The sequence below is a fragment of the Mus pahari genome, chromosome 2, assembly GCF_900095145.1.
Source record: "Mus pahari chromosome 2, PAHARI_EIJ_v1.1, whole genome shotgun sequence".
NCBI lineage: Eukaryota > Metazoa > Chordata > Mammalia > Rodentia > Muridae > Mus > Mus pahari.
In genome coordinates, this window is record NC_034591.1 from 110322885 (window position 1) to 110339932 (window position 17048).

General features: G+C 42.5%; 1 pseudogene; it reads right to left on the reverse strand.

Moving 5' to 3' along the window:
* Window positions 1-9078: 9078 nt before the first annotated feature.
* LOC110316871 lies at window positions 9079-16109 on the reverse strand (annotated as a pseudogene).
* Window positions 16110-17048: the final 939 nt, after the last annotated feature.

The window sequence follows — 17048 nt, forward strand, 5'->3', positions numbered from 1 at the left end:
TGGGTGACCATCCTTGTTTTTACTCCCTTTTTTCTCTTTTTTCTCTACCATCCCATAATCCTCTTGTTCCAGAACTTCCACAATTCTTACGTTAAATTTGTGTCTAAAAGTATCATTCTCCTTGATTCACTTCCACATTGAATGGCTTCCTTAATTTCATTTTCAATGTATATACAACACTTGATCTTTTATCCTACTACTTAGTTGAACTCGTTTATTAACTGTATTACTTTTATAGTACGGTGACCATAAAGCCTGACAGGAACAAAAAAAGAAAAAAAATGTATTTGGATTCACAGTTTCAAAGATCCTCAGTGCATAACCTAGAAGATCAGTTCATGGCTGTGGCACTGTGTGGTAGATAGAGGCTGTTCATGTTATGGTAAAACAGGAAGTAGAGAGCAGGATGATAACTACAGGCATGGGATAACCCTCAAAGGCTTATCCTTAGGCACCTTCTTTTACCAGCTAGGCTCAGTATCCAAAAGGCTCCATTATTTCCCAAACTAGTGTCACAAGCTGGACACAAATTTTTCAAACATAGGAGCTTAGGAAGGTATTTCAGACTCTAACTATAACCTTGACTAAAATTGTTTTCTGACTTTATTAGACTTTCATTGGAATTTCTGGAGCCTTTTAGAATTCAGGACTGAATCAGAGCCATTTAATGATCCTATAATAAGTCTATAATGATCCTATTTCACAGTTTTTAAGATTTGGGGGAAAGGGTGTTTGTTTTGATTAGTTTGTTGGTAGTGGTGGTTGGCTTTTGGTTTTGTTTTCTGTTTTGGTCTGGTTTGGGGTGAGCTGCTTATTAATTCACTTGATACTTGTGCTTCAGAGTGCTGTGTTATTAATAACTACTGATAATTGTCTTTTTAAAAAAGTTCTTGTTTGGTTTAGTTTGGTGGTGTTTTTTAAAGATGTATTTATTTTATTTAATTTTGTATATAAAATTAAATGCTTGGTGTCTGCAGAGCTTGTGAGAGAGTGTTAAATACACTGGAACTGGAATTGTAGATGGTTGTGAGCTACATTGTGGATGAGGGAAATAAAACCTGGGTTCTCTCCATGAGCAATAAGTTCTCTTAACATCAGACCATCTCTTTAGTCCCTGACATTTTATTATTAAAGACCAAAGACTTTGGAATACTCTCTCTGAAGGGTGGGTCCTATATCAGACCAAATCAAAAGAGCCCTAAGCACCTGAGCATGCAATTCCTCCTGAGGCTTCCCGATAGGCCAAATAATGAAACTGTTCTGAGGACTGGCATTAGTAAGACTCCAAACCCTTCTGTTTTTCATTCCCCATGTCTGGTTAGCCAGAGCTTCAACAATGGTACCTTTCAAGTCTCCCTTAGTATAGCAGGTGGGTGACATGAGGACATGTTTTTTAAATGCTCCAGAATCTTGCTGTTCTTAGCAGAAGTCTTTGCTGTTAATCTCCACTTAATTTCCCAAATTTTCAAAATGACTTTTTTAGCCTATGCATGTGTATGTGGTGGGTGTAGCTGAGTTTACTTTTGTGCAGGTGCATGTGTGTACAAGTACATATAAATGTATATATGGAGACCACAGACTGACAACGGGTATCCTTCTGGGTGCCCTCCACGGAGCTTAGATCTAGCTAGTCTTCTGTAATCTAGCTAGCAAGCTGTACCAGGGATCTCTTGTCCCTTCTTCCCAGTTCGTATATTATATGCAGCCTGTCTGGCTTTTCCATGAGTCCTGGGGATGTGGATTCTGGACCTCATGCTAATAAATCAAACATCTCACCCTCTAGCCTAATCTCTGGCTCCCAAAAGGTGGCCTTTGTTATGGTCATTCTCATTTCTTCTTTCAAGGACTGGGTTCTTAGAAACCTTTAGTTTGTTCTTAAAGGGGTTGGTCCAGTACCTTTTTTTCTGAGATTTCTACTCCAGAGTTCTAAAGAGGCAGGATCAAAGATGAGATGGGAGGTAGCAGAAAGGGTACTATATGAGCAATGGGCAAGTGAAGACAGTCTCAGTTTTAAAATCTTAGTATTTGAAATCTATTTCTAGTATCACAACATGTTGCTCCATTGTTCTTTTCCTTTCCTTTGCTTACCATTATGCACCAGAAGGAATTGGAAATGAGAATTTCACTTGTATTGCACATGTAACTGCATACCTGCATAGTCCTTTATGGTGTGCACAACAAGAGTGAAGAGGGAAGGTCCTCTATGTTTGCTACTGTTCTATGTCCAAAGGATGTCTAAGTAGTGCTACCAAAGGGAGGGATACTGTGGCAGCTTCCAGAGAGAAGGCAAAGAAGTGAGAAAAATCAAACTCCTTCAGGCTCATCCCAAAACCCTAACTCTGTGGTATGATAACAGCATTGCACACATACATTGTATATATTTATGGTTACATAACTGCAAAACTACAGTATGAATTTTTTATGCATCAAGCTTTTTGTCATTGTTAGTACAGACCTCAATATGCAACTTTCAAGGTTATTGGAATATAAACATTTATGGAAAGCACTGTATGAAATAGCAACATTTCAACATAATTATTATATTTCACCATGTAGTCCACAGCAGCTGATTGCCCCTAGGAAATCCATCCTTATAATTTCTAAATATGATTGGTGGTATTAGCAGAAGGATGCAGAAAATATTCCCCCAGGGTATGACCGAAGAATGGCACTTGATCCATTTGTATTTATAACCCAGTTACTCAGACCAACAGCTGAGGAGGAACAGATTGGGGAGGATCAAAATCCTCAACCCAAGGTGATAGATATCTGAGATGGTGTACTGATGTTCCACATCTCTTTGTTTTTGTTTTTGTTTTTGTTTTTTGTTTTGTTTTTTTTATCTTATAAGAATAACAAACTCCTCAACACAGGGTGATATCTGAGATGGAGTACTGATGTACTAAGTTCTTTGTTTTTGACTCAGCTACTAGTTGAATGTTATTCAAATGCTTTACTTAAGGTAGTTCAGTGTTACTATTTACACTAAAACCAGCCTAGAGCTTTGAAAATGAATTTTTCAATAGAATCCAACAAATATACATACCCAGATAGCAAGACATGACAAAATGAAAACATCATAGTCACTACATAAATAGCATCACTATCTGTAACTGATAGAGAAACTTTCTCTCTTGTGGCATGTGGTAATTCCCAAGATTTGAGCAAAGTTTCTCTCCATGCTGTTAAAATTCTAATTATCCATCTCAGTGTGAAGAATCTGGCAGTTCTCGGCTGTCCTTTTGTCTGAACTAACATATTAGATGCTTAGGTTGTGATCTTGCAGCAATCCCACTTCAAGTTGAGCCCTTTCATCTTTCAGATGGCTTTGGGCATCTTTCTCTGTGTCAGGAACACAGCCATCCATTTCACAAATGAGGCCAAATGATGACATTACTCGCCCTTCCTTTCACAAGTATCCTTCCTTCCCATGCCAAAGTAGGGGAGGTTTCAATGGCATCTGAAGCTGACAAACTGTGTCTGTAAATTTTCTCACATGACAGAATCAATACATGCTTTCAAAAAAGCCAAAGGGCCCCCTGTAAACTAATAAGCCGTGTACACCAAGGGAAGGAGTCGTTGGAGGATTTCAGTCTGTGACCACTGCCTTATTATCCCTCCACAGACTGTTTTTCTGCCCAGGCACTGAATTCTAACAAGACACAATTTTCTTCAGAAACAAGGAAGGTAATTCTTAGCCACTGTGACCTTGAATAAATTTCTGAAGCCTTATTGACTGAAATCTTCATATATGCAAATAGGAATAACAGCACCTTTTCAACATAGAATAAATCACTAACCCCATGCAGTACCTGGCTCCTGGCTCCTGGCTCCTGGCTCCTGGCTCCTGGCTCCTGGCTCCTGGCTCCTGGCTCCTGGCTCCTGGCTCCTGGCTCCTGGCTCCTGGCTCCTACTCAGTGTCTGTATTAGTTACTTTTCTTCTTGTGTCTTCTTGTGTCAGGAAGCAACCTGACAAGAAGAAACTTCTTATAGTTGCAGAGGATACTGTTCATTGTGGCAGGGGATGTATGGTGGCAGGAAATGGTGGTCATATGTATCCATCAGGAAGCATAAAAGTGATGACCACCGAAGCTCAGCTCACTTTTTCCTGTTTGCTCAGGCCCAGACCCATCCGGGGAATTGTTCTGTCTTCCACTAAGGTGGGTCTTCCCACATCAATTAGCCCAATAACAAGATAATCCTTCACAGATTAACCCAGAGATTTGTTTCCTTGGTGATTCTAAATCTCATGAATTTGGCCATCAAGAATAAGCATTGAAGTGCCAAATAACAGGTAGTGTTAAAGATGGCCTAGTTTGCTTCCCATTGCTGTGATAAATACCATGCTTGACCAAAAGCAACTCGGGGAGGAAAGAGTTTTATTTGGTGTAAATTTCCAGCTCACAACCCATCTAGCTTACGCTCAACTGTCTTTCAAATATAGCCCAGGTTGTCTCGGGATAGCCTGCCTAAGGAGAGTACCACCTACAGTGGCTGGGCACCCCCACATAAAGAAGCAATCAAGGAAATGCCCTACAGATCTGCCCACAGGCCAGTCTAATGGATGCAGCTCTTCAGTTGATGTTCCTTTCCCTAAGTGTGTTGGGTTGACCACCAAGATTCACCATCACAGACTGTAACCCCAGGGATAATGAAGATGGTGACATATGAGAGAAGAGAAAATGACATCACAATTTACCGCAGAATCTATTGCTTCTCTGGCACTCTCCTTTCTGTCCTTCATTATTTAGTCCCTTTCACTCAAGGGTGGATCCCTCCTAGCTGGAAACAAAGCATCAGTTTAGTAAGTGTTAACTGTGTGCCATATGAAAAGAATGCAGTGAGTGAGCTACTACACCTCAGGACGGCCAGAGATGACCACGTGCCTGTGTCTTATCCAAATCAACTCAGTGGACAGAGAGGAAAGAATGAGACCAAGTTGTTAAAAAAAAGTAGAAGAGCTAGTCATCTGGTGCCTACCTATAATCCCAGCACTCTGAAGGCTAAGGCAGAAGAATAGCAAGCTTGAAACCCATCTAGGATGTGCAGTCTGACTCTATCTCCAAATGAAAATGAAAATGGAAACGAGAGTGGGGATATAGCTCTGGGTTTGAGCCTCAGCACTGCAAGCAACAGTAATAATGAAAAGATACAGAACAGATGAACTAACAACTCAATTCCCAGGCTACTTAGAAAGATAGACTTGTGAACTTGATTTGTGGAAACATTACAAAGAGCTCCTCTGTTGCACCAGCTGAGCCATGCAGACCTTCCCTGGGTCTAGGTGGTCAGACTCTTAGATATACAGCATGAATAGCTCCATCCTCCATCCACTTCTTAATTTAGTAGATTGATTGCAATGGAGTGCCCATCAGTTAATTACTTCTTTGCTAGAGTTATCCTGCTTAGTAGGTAATAAAACTCTCTTGGAAACCAAAGTATTGAATTCCCACTCACTGAGGAGTGTGTGTGTGTGTGTGTGTGTGTGTGTGTGTGTGTGTGTGTGTTAAAGAAAAGCAAAATCTAAACTTCTAAAACTTAAATTCCAAGTTCTTTGTGATCAGGGCCTGAATTTTACTTATGTTTTATTTCAAAGACATGGGTACTGATGATTTGTGTGGCTTTCTTTCTGATCAGTTAATATGGGGACTAGTCTGTGTGAGAAAAAACATTCAAGATTATCTCATACAAGTCACAGTATAGAGTCACACCCAGTCCTCATTCTAGAGAGCCATGCTCATTGTGAAAGTCTGTTAATTTCTCAGTGAGTGGTTCTATGAAAACAAGAACTATAAAATTAGAAAACTTAAGCCTTTATACAAAATTCTCATATGTTTTAAAATGCATGAATATATCCAATAGTTGTAAAATTCTACCATTTACCCTGAAGTCCTGCCACTTGGGTATCTACATATTACTGTCTATACACAATTGTATGGATGTAAAGGACAGGAATGTCCCTGGAAACATGAGTGTACTAGAACAGCACTTGTATGGTTGGCTTGGTTACGTCTAATACTATTTCCTGGATAAGGTAAGCCTATTTTATCCTTTTAAAATACTGTATAGGATTACACTACACCAGAAGTTCTCAACCAGGGGGATTTGACCCCTTTGGAATGGAAATGTTTTCCCATTTCCCATAATTAATTTGAAAATTGTGCTTTTTCTTGTCAACTTACCCAAGGAGACATATATTTTTATCCATAATGATGAATGCTGGAAGTAAATATTGAGTGACCATAATTCTGAAATACATTATAGTAAGTCAAGTCTTCTATATTTGTGTGTATGTGAGAGAGAATGAAGCAAGAAAGGAAAGATAGTGACCAGGGAGGACAGACAGGTCAGTGGCTGTCCTTGTTGGCATCTTTAGTTTTGTCGGCCATCTTGCGCGTTTGTTTTCTTTATTATTTAGACAAGTACAAGTGAAATGAGACATGAGGAAGACCTCGCCACACAGGCAGTAAAAGAGTATGATGAGCCGCTGGCATAGCTGTCACGGAGCTGTGGAGCCTAGGCAGGAGTGCTAAGGTGGCTGGACACGGTTATACTTGTAATGTTTCTGAGGGATACTCTGCTCGCTCCAGGAGAGTTTTCTTTTTGATCGATTCACTGTAGAAAGCCAGTTTCTGCATTCTCACATTGAGGATGTGATAGCTTGGACCGTGTTTGAATGCTTAGTCTTTTTCTGTGTCTGTTCCCTGCGGATCAGGATGCCAAGGTCTCAGCTACTGCTTCAGGGCCTTTCTTGTCTGTTTCCCACCGTGATGATCATGGACTAAACTGTAAACAAGCCCCAAATTAAATGCTTTATTTTGTAAGGAAAAAAAAAGAAAGGTTACATTATACCAACTGTTCCCAGTGCTGTGACCCCTTTGGGACTGGCATGAACCACCTCACGGGGTCGCCTGAGACTATCAGAAAACATAGATACTTACATGTAGTAGCAAACCATTCCGTTATGAAGTAGCAACAAACATAATTTTATAGTTGGGGGGTGTCACTGCAACATAAGGAACTGTATTAAAGGGTCGCAGCACTAGGAAGACTGAGAACCACTGCTCTAGAACGTTCTCTTAACTTGCCGTGTATTTGGAAATTTAGTTTCAAATTTTGATTTTTTTTTAGCTCACAAAAATATGGCAATAGTGAAGATTCTTTGATAAATACATTTCATGGGTGGATTTAAATGCCTCTTGATCGTGTATATGAGAGAATGCTTTGAAGAAATGAACTTTCTTTTCCCCGTTAAATTGTATTTTTCTCACCCAAATGATTCGAAACTAAATTTGTTTCTGTCTATTTATCTGTCTCTCTGTTGTCTGTCTGCCTGTCTGTCTCAGACACACACTTTCAGTCTTGCTCTTTTTATCTCCTCCTCAAAAATGTGAAGAGGCAAAAATAATGACGTTTCTTCTCAATCTGTCAGAAAGCGACATTGAAGCCTGGGGAGCGACTTCGCAAGGTGTGATTTAACATCATCAATAACGGGATACAGTTTAACCTGTCAGAGACCTTAGAGTTTTAGAAGAAGAAAGAAAAAACTTAGAAATTGATGAATGCGAACAACAACAAAGAAGTGAAGTTTGGAGGGAGACAGGGGCGAGGTGTTAATTGCCTAAAGAGAGACAGCAAGCCCAGATGAGAAGAAATGTCTCCATTCTGACAGACATGATGGAAAAAAGAGAACAATCCGACTTCAAAGACAGAAAAGAAAACGCTAACCGCTCATCAGAATTTGGAGGATACAATTGACAGTTTGCCCTGAAAGTTGATCTCCTGGTGTGAGTTTAAGTCACTGACTTGAGAGCTCACCTTATTTACAGTAACGCTTGTGGCTTTATGAAATTTGCTACAAGTCAGTTGACAACTCCCCAGTATTTAGAAGCAAAGTCTCTCCCCTCCCCCAAACTGAGATGTAATTGCAGCTGTTCGTGACTCTTTTAGCTCAAGAGCTTCGTATCATGTCAACAAAACATGGTAATAAAACCCGGTAGACTTTACTCCAAAGCAAATGCAAGTGTGGTGGACGGTGTGGCCACCTGTCTCTAAGGGTGATGTATAAAACTGAAGAACGGAAAACTGGATCACAAGGACAACCATTTTACTGTCTTCCAGTGCTTGACTACCCAGCCAGACCCATCTGTCTAACACATGCCTTATTTTCATTGCATACATCCATCTTTATTTTATAATGAAACAAACTTCCTAGGTGTGAAATATTTATTATGTCTCTCTCTTTCTGTGTGTGTGTGTGTGTGTGTGTGTGTGTGTGTGTGTGTGTGTGTGGTGGGGGAAGTAGAGGAGTGGATGTATGTGGGGGCGTGGGTGATGGAGTGTGGGTGTCCATATTTGTGTGTTTGTGAATGTAAGTGTGCAGTTTACCACAGAACACATGTAGAGGTCAGAGAGCAGCCTTAGATACTGGTTCTTATCTCCCACCCTGTTCGAGGCAGGGTCTCTTATGGTCTCCACTGTGTAACTCAGCTACCTAGCATGTGAGCTTCCAGAGATTCTCCTGACTCCCTCTCTCATCTCACACCTGGCATGCTGAGATTACAGATGCATGCCTTTGCCTCCGCACGGGTTCTGGACATCCAGACTCCCATTCTTGTGTTTATCCGGCAAGTATGGCATCCACTGAGCCATCTTCCCAAGTCAGAAAGACTTTAGATAAGTAGATCATATCAGTGTCAAAGCTTTCCAAAAGAGACAAGGAAAGCATGGTGAGGGTTGGGGTTTAAAAGCCCAGTGGTAAAGCTCTTCGATTATTTGAGGTCCTTTGGCTGGCTGTCACCTTGCACAGAAAAGAGAAGAATGAGAGGCAGACAGACAGACAGACATGTGAAAAGAAAATTTATACACCATATGTCATGATCTTTGAAACAGCATAATATGCAGTTTTTGTCTTTGTTTTGTTTTTGTTTTTGTTTTTGTTTTTCAGAATCCACCTCTTTATTGCTGAAATAATTGTAGAGAAGAAAAGGTTGTCCTGGCCATCATGGGTGGCTCAGAAAAAGCCATCCTCATCTGGCTCCAGGACAGGAGTGGTACTCAAGTGCAGCTCCAAAGTCTTCAGGGAGAGTTGTTCTCTGGAATCGGTGGCAGTTCGCAGAACATCATCAGTCTGCTGTGTCTGCGGAAAAGGGCTCTCTTCATCTTAAACCACACCCATCCATCGTGCAAGATCCCTCCTTACTCGCAAGCTGGGGAAGTGAGTCTCTTGGAAAAGGCGCTCCAGATCACGCAGCTGAGAGTGGGTGAACATGGTGCGGCGGTCCGCTGATGAGCCAGACAGTTCCCAGACTGTGGATTTCTCATGCCCTCAGGAATGGCTGCCTCTTNCTGCGGCAGCTGTTGATCTCTGTTTTGGCCACCTTCTTCCTGGATGTTGTCATCCTCGGAGCCAGAAGCACCATCACCAGCATGTCTTCCTTCCATTTCTCCTTCCTTATTTTCTCCCTCCTCTCCTCCTCCAGTGGCTTCCTGAGCTGGACTCAAGGGAGCAGGCTCTTCTTGAGCCTGCTCACCTCCAGCAACCTCGCCCTGAGCGCCTTTGCCCTGATCAAGCCCACCCTGAGCAAGCCGGCTCATAACAAGTTCTTTCTTGTCTATTCCTTCCTTTCCCGCCTCGGAGACCACTGCATTCCCACCATGCTGTTGTTCCTGGTCCTCCTCAGCTCCCAGACTCGGAGGCTTTGGGATGCTTTAGCGGCTGTCTTGAGGAGTCCATAGCAAGAATCTCTGGATCCGACCCTACTCCCGAAGAGGCTTCCAATGCTGTGTCCCAGTTTTTGTTTTCAAAGGGAAACTACTTCTTTCCAAGGGACAAAGTAGCTCCAACTACTATTCAGGGAAGTTGGGCAGTGTGTGCTTTTCCTATAAGCACTGAGAAAGGTCTAATAAAGAGTAATACATTCACACAGCTTAAGGCATATGGATTTACAGAAACTACCTCTGCAACTGTGTTCGTTTTATACCTCTGAAATTATTCATATGAATGAATTCTGTATGGATGTGACAGTAAGGTACTATAGCACACAAACTCAATATTTACTTTTTTGGTATTGTAAAGCTATAATTATTCTCTGGGATTCTAAGATTTTTCAATGTCTTGGTACAATACCCAAGTATATGAGATTGCCAGTAGAGAGAAAGACTGCGCTTTCTACAAATGGAACAAAATTCTTATTTAAACCACAATGACAAAAAAAAAATGCTTAGAAAATATATCATTAAAGGATGCTACACAGTATCTGTTTGATACAGTTTGGGCACTTCTGACCCCCAGATAGTATATATTAGGAGCTTAGTTCTTCTTTTGTGAGAACTTTCTAAGGTGACACCTGATAGAAGTTCTTTACTCAATTAGATGTGTGTCATTTGAAGAGCACTGCACCTCAGTTTTTATCTCTGGATTCTGACTTTAGCCAAGTGAACTCTTATTCCCATGACATCAACAAAATATGACATAGGGAAGAGGTTTCCCACTAGAGATGAGTTTATGCCAACAACATACCTTTTAACATGAAAATGTTTGAATTAAGGAATCTTTTGTTTATAAAATTAGCCTGCCTTGGACTATTTATTACAATACATTGTTGGAGAAAGCGCCAGGGTCGATGTTTTCCATTCCTTGCCTGGCTTCCATTCATTAACTTTTATATCCTGATTTTCCTCTACATTGTAAAGGAAGATGATAAGCCTCATTCCCATTGCTTCACAAGCGACATGATTCAAGATGGCCAATCACAACTCCAAATCGATGGATCTAGTCTGACTAATTCATAGATAAACACAAGAGCTTGAATCAGTCTAGTTTCTAACCAGTGAGTTTCAGTGCCAGGGTTCTACCTCAGAAGAGAGATGCTGTTTCTGTGGGCACAACCTTTAATGAATCTTAATTTTAATTGGGAACACACAGCCTCCCAAGCAAGCCCTTCTTAATTGTGCCTTTCCCAATTTGTAGAAACTTTTAGAAAATAAAATCAGCCTCAAACTTGATATTTCAGTTTCCCTTCCCCAGCCCTGCTTTAGTCATTTCTACTGGGTCCTGGTTGCCAGACTCTTCTTTCCTATAGACATGTGTCGTATTCTTTTATAAAGCAAAGGATCCAAAGTCCACTCAGAGGCTAGAAAAGAAAGAGTGTGAAAGATCAGAATCAAGGCACTGTGGAGAATTCAGCTGGACAGTTCCTGGCCTATTCCTCACATAAACAACAAATAGCAAAATAAATAGAATCAACCGTGCTTAAAAGGTAGCTTAGCCTAGCAATTCTCTTCTGTCTTGATAGATGGACAGGGTGACTTGGGAAAAGCAATCTATTGTCAATATAAGGTTTGTGTGCCTTTCACAGGGCTGAATACTTACCCTGAATTGACAAGTTAGAGAGAAATGGAGACACACAGGAAAAGACACACAGGAAGAGACACACAGGGAGAGACACACAGGGAGAGACACACAGGGGGAGACACACAGGGGGAGACACACAGGGAGAGACACACAGGGAGAGACACACAGGGGGAGACACACAGGGGGAGACACACAGGGGGAGACACACAGGGGGAGACACACAGGGAGAGACACACAGGGGGAGACACACAGGGAGAGACACACAGGGAGAGACACACAGGGGGAGACACACAGGGAGAGACACACAGGGGGAGACACACAGGGAGAGACACACAGGGGGAGACACACAGGGAGAGACACACAGGGGAGACACACAGGGGAGACACACAGGGAGAGACACACAGGGGGAGACACACAGGGGGAGACAGAAGTTGACCTATTAGCCCCCAGAACAGAAATGCTCGAGATAGAGTATGGCTTTGGAAGCCCATAGATTAGACAGGTACATGACATCACTAGGGTCCATTTTCCTCCCTGTCTCTACTCTGCCTTCCGCTCTGTTCATGTGGTCAGGACCACAAAAAAAATCAAGACTCTAATATAACCAGGTGAAGAGAAAGTGTATGTGAAGTTTTATTGTGCCTCATTGGATTCCACTGAACAATTCATTCTTCATTTCTCTCACAGAGTTGCTTTCTGGTGGCAATCACTGATCATGGCACCCTGGTTTGGTGACATCATTTCACAAACATATGTGTCTTTATAATCTATTTCCCCAAAAGCAACCAATTAAATCGTGATTACTAATTCCAAGAAGCACAAAGAACCATCTTGTGCTTTCTTCTAGTCTAATAGGAGAGGTCACGAGCTGCCTCTCCTAGGCTATAAAGGAAAGTCTCCAAGAAAGGAGATGAAACGGCAACCTCTCAAGCATGCTGCAGCCTCCACTGCAAAGCACACATAGTTCAATGCCCATTAGGGTCCTCATGTCATTTCAATCTATTCTTGTATGTATACAAGAATAGAGACAATTTTGGACAAGTCTCTCCTATAGGCTGGGCAAATATGAAAACATCCAAACTTCCCAATGCCGAGTTCATCACAGCCCAGTGAAATAGGACCAGCATATTGCAGAATAACATAAATGTAGACTGAGCAGGCTGGAACTTTTAGCCAACATATCTTAATTTTGAACAAATACCAGTTATCCAGACACTGGGAGTTTAAATCTTGGTTCCATCAGTTATCAATAATATTTGCCTCAGGCAAGTCACTCAACTTTCCTTGGCTATATTTTCCTTGACCATGAAATCCAATTGACATGATTTTATCATCCTTTCTTCCATAACACTTTACATGCTTTTCTGCAAATGACTATAGTTAGTGCTATGCCCACATTACTCAGCTGCCTCTGAGGACACCATGACAGAGTCCACCCAGCATTAGGATAGAAATATATTCCTTGCCACAGTAGGTCACGATTGAAGTTCCCAGGGTTTATAGCTAGGTAAGACTGCTGATGACTCTGTTCCTCCAGCAGCCTACCTAGCATCTTCTAGTGCTGTGTAAACTGCTCTGCAGGGAAAAGGCTTCCTGGTTGGTACCAACTTGATATCTCCATGTCTTGTGACCAAAGTGTGTCGTGTCATCAGCAATAGGGTCTTACTCTCAACTTCCAGTGGGCAACTGTCTTAGTTCGGGTTTCTATTCGCTATGAAGAGATGCCATGACCATGGCAACTCTTACACATACAGTAGAGGACTTCCGGGTCCGTGTTCACTCAGAGATAATGCACCTAACCCTCAAGAGACTGGAGGCCCCAGGGAGTTTAGAGGTAAAGTGGGGTTAGGGATGGTGGGGGGATATCCATGTGGAGACAGGGAGTAGAGAGGAGGTGTGGGATGTGGAACAGTTGGAGGGTGGATGGGGGGGGGATAAAATATGGAGTGTAAAAAATAAATTTAAAAAAGAAAAGAAAGTAAACATTTCATTGGGGCTGGCATGTAGGTCAGAGGTTCAGTCCATTACCATCATGGCAGGTAGCATGGAGGCATGAAGGCAGGCATGGTACTGGAGTGGTAACTGAGAGCTCCACATTGGATCAGCAGGCAGCAGAAAGAGAGAGTAATTCACTGTACCTGGTTTGAGCATCTGAAACCTCAAAGCCCCTCCCCCAATGACACACTTCCTCTAACAAGGCCATACCTGTTTCAACAAAGCTACACATCCAAATAATGTCACCCCCTCCTCCACCATGAGCCCGTGGTGCCATTTTCATTCAAACCACCACAGCAACTAAGAGCAATGCCAACAGCCTGTATTGTTTGTGGACTCGCCAGGATACCTTGTGACCAACAACTTGATGGGAGGCATCCCAAGCCTGGCACTGGGCTTTTTGTCTGGTAATCCATAGCTTCTGGAAGGAGCACCCGCCTACCCATAGGATAGCTCCAATTAGACTCATGCTAGGCTTACAAACTACTAAGTTTCCACACAACATTTTTAAATATCTTTAGTGTTAGCTATCCTTCCCCTGACACCCTCCCCCACCCTACCTTCCCAGCCTCTCATGCACACTCATAGGTACAACAGAGCATGATGTTATAGGGTACTAACCAACTGCTGATTGGCTTTAAGGCCTGATCCACAGAAGGGAGCACATGCCTGGAACTGTAAATCTAACCAAGAACCCATGGCTGAGAAGGCCATAAGTGAACCTACCTCTATTATTTTGCTAAATAGACTTATTAACAAACTGCCCTGTAAATAGTTGGCTCTGTGTCCATAGTTCAGTGCGTCTCCCAGCATTCAACAGAGAAGCTACTCTGTGCAGTAGATGGTGGTAAAGACAGAAACTCATGACTGGTCTAAGTGTAGGGAATAAGCATCTATACTATAGGGTGCTTAGCCACAAATGGGACATCCATACACATCCCTTCCTGAGGGCTCAGGGACCATCATGAGAAAAGCACAGAAGGATTGTAAAGGCCAGAGATCAGAGCGGACTGCAACAACACAGCGCAGACATGACAGGATCAGTGTACTCATAAACTCACAGAGCTGCTGGCTGCTTGCATAAAACCTTCATAAGATCAGGCCATTCTGGCATGGAGTAGGGGTGGGCTCAGGAGCCCCCTCTAGCTGAGGAGATATTAATAGTAGATGGTGTGTGACAGGGGTGGGGGGCAGGGGGAGGTCAGTTTTTTTTTTTAAGGGTGTGCCTCTAGTAGGTTACCCATACTTCAATGGATGACCCCACATCTATGAATATAGGATCAGCACAAATTGAATTTTGTGGGTAATTTTTTAAAAGAGATATAAATCTGGGAAGGGGTTAGAGAGTGGGTCTGATAGGGGAGGAAAGATGATCAAAATGCATTGATGATCAAAATGTGAATGATCAAAATACTTTGTATGAAGGTATTAAATTCCCAAAGAATTAATAAAAATACCATTTAAAAAATAAGGAAATAAGTTCTCCATCCAGCCCAGAACCTTGTCACTGTGATACCCTGGGCGATCAGTGTCATGGTAGTCACCTGGCCACCTACAGGATGAGAGAGCTAAAGCAACCATCCTCAGTGTCCCTCCAGCTTTATTCTAAGAATACTTCTAAATCCCACAAGTATTTTAACATCAGGCTTGAAGTAACTGCAGTCATGGAAAACCTAAGAGTCCTTTGTTAAATAAAGGAACTGCCAGGATAATAGCAAATACAAACCGCTTGTATAAACGTGGCTAAAAAGAAAAATTAAGAGCGAGACCTCTTAGCGAGGCTTTAGAAAGACTCTGAGATAATACCCTGAGAGGATATAGCTCCTCATTAGCATCCTTCAGTCCAAACAGCCCAAGAATGAGGCGTAAGGCAAACGTTTCCCTCTGGCCCTTGCGGTGGGTGCTTCTCACCAGCCTTGTTTTCCTGTATTAGTTAACTAGTAACAGCTTTCTTGGCCTAGCAGTCAGTGGGCTTGTGATTTATAAAACAGACTCCAAAGCAACCTTGGCCTTGCTGGACACTGAGAATTAGGCTTTCTGTACCTTACAGCGTTCTGAGGGAATCTTAACCTGCTACTTAGCTGACACAGAGTAAGTACTATGTCTGTGTAGGGCAGAATAGTCCTCAGCCTGCCACAGAGCCAGATCCTTGGCATGCCAGGAAATAGATGCTTTTTGTTCGGGAACAAATCACTGCCCAGACCTCTCCACAGAAGCAAATGTCATCCTGTCATTATTTTCTCTCTGACCTGTGCTTGGGGGCACAAATGGATTTCCTAGCAGTATCAAGCACTGTTCTCTGGAAGCTCCATCCAACAGCCTCCCTATCCCTGATAGGAATGGGGGAGGGGACCCCCGGCACCACCGCGGGAGTATGTGCCCTCTTTTGTGTGCCTAATTGTCCGTGTAAAAAGCACAAAGGTAATTACTGGGGCAAAATCCACACAGGAATGTAAGTGGGTATATTATCTCGTAGTCCAAAGAAATAGTGGGGAGTGGAAACAGCTTTTGAGCACGTACAATTCGTCAGTTCACAGGTGTCGGATTAAATCCAAATAAGAGCTGTGGAGAACACAGGCTTCTATTCCCATGTTATGAAGCCAATTGCCCAGTGCCTCCCCTGGCACATTAGTTAGCTTTTCATTACGATATTCAAGATAAGTCACATAAAAAATTAAAGGAAGAAGAATTTACTTTGACTCACAGTGTCACAGGGATCAAAGGACAATGCTTTGGACCCCCACACGTAGGAGCACATCGTGGTCATATGAACATGTGGTAGAAGTGTTGCTTTGCTTCATTTTGGACAGGAAACAGAAAGAGGGAGACAGGAAAGGGGCAGGGACAAGATACCCCAAGAACCTGCCCCAGTGATATACTACCTCCAACTGGGCCTGTATTCTAAAGATTCCAGAACTTACCCCCAATAGCTCCACCAACTGGGAACTAAATGTTCAACAGCTAAGCTCTTGTGAAACTAAGCATTTCATTCCCAGATATTACAGTCACATAGCTACTACTGAGCTGAAATCCAGGTCCAGGTTTGCTTATTTTTCAAGCCTGTGTTTCTTTCCTTACTCTCAGAATACCCATATACCATTTGATGTACCCGAGAACACATGCACCGTTTCCTAGTTTTTTACACCGGTGAAGTTTCCAATATGATGGGCGGGGCTCTCCCTATAAGTGTTTCATACATAAGTTTTTCTTTAAGAGGAACCTGAAATTTTAAAGCATCTTGCTGACTTGAAAAGACAGATCACAGGCCACATTACAAACAAAATAGCTCCCCCTAGAGTTTTCACTCGGTGAACATCCAGACTTCAGGAAGTCAGGGTTGAAAGAAAAGCCCCTGGTCAGATGGTTTGCAAGGAAGAGCTAGCAATGTGTTGCCTCTTATTGGAGAATGATTGTCAGTCCATCTGCTAAGAGAGGTTTTGCTACTACTGTTCAGGACATCCCTTCCACACTTAACAAACTTTCTTTAGTGTCCACAACAATTCTGGGGGGCCGGGGGTTGAGTGTTGAGATGATCGCCGATTTGAGACTTGTGCGCTGGATTTGACCTACTATAGACGTGCTTTCTGGCCGCAGAATTCCCTTCAGGCTTCCAGCGCGTATCTGGCAAACGAAGCCACTGTCAGCCATCCAAGCACTGAGATTCCTTGGTGACATCACTAGGCCCTGTGCCCATTGC